The sequence below is a fragment of the Pteropus vampyrus genome, unplaced genomic scaffold (genome assembly GCF_000151845.1).
Source record: "Pteropus vampyrus isolate Shadow unplaced genomic scaffold, Pvam_2.0 Scaffold844, whole genome shotgun sequence".
In the NCBI taxonomy this organism is placed as follows: Eukaryota; Metazoa; Chordata; class Mammalia; order Chiroptera; family Pteropodidae; genus Pteropus; species Pteropus vampyrus.
In genome coordinates, this window is record NW_011889625.1 from 15,278 (window position 1) to 15,998 (window position 721).

The following is a 721-nucleotide window of genomic DNA, read 5'->3' on the forward strand; positions in this document are numbered from 1 at the left end:
TTAGTCTTTAAAATTATGTAGAAAATAAAAAGTAATGTTACAAAATAAAGTTACAGTAATACTAACTTTTATAATTGCCCATGTATTTACCCTTACTGATATATTTATTTCTATATTATTTCTTCATACAGCTTTGAGTAACTGTCTAGTGTCCTTTCATTTCAATCTGAAGGTTCTCTTTTGCATAGCTTGTAGGGAAAGTGTAGTGGCAATGAACTCTCTCAGCGTTTGTTTACCTGGGAATGAGAGAGGAGAGGAGGCGTCTGTAAAAATGCAAAGCAAAGGGTCTGCAGCAATAACCGACTCAGCTGGTTAAAACTGCTCCCTCCCCTCATTCTGCCCAGTGCTCTCCAGCTAACATGTTTTCCCATAGCTACCTCCCCCATCTCAAGGACTCTCCAGCTCACATCTGTTGATTCATGGCTTGCCAACCAACTAATGTTCTTCCTTATCTCTATAGCTGCGTAGGAATAACAAGACTGTGTAAAACTGCTTGTTATGTTGCAATTGGAGCTCAGCCTTTGGATAGGAATCCGCTGAGCAATAAGTGCTGCTCCCTGCTTATAGCCTAGGTGTCCCGTCTCTCTGTTCAAGAATCTTATAATGGTGCTGATAACGCCAAGGTTGCAGGTTCTACAAAACAAAAGACCTGTAAGACCAGTGGTCTGGAAATTCCTCCCCTCTTGCAAACTCCCAACCTGAAGTTACCCCTCCCTATCCT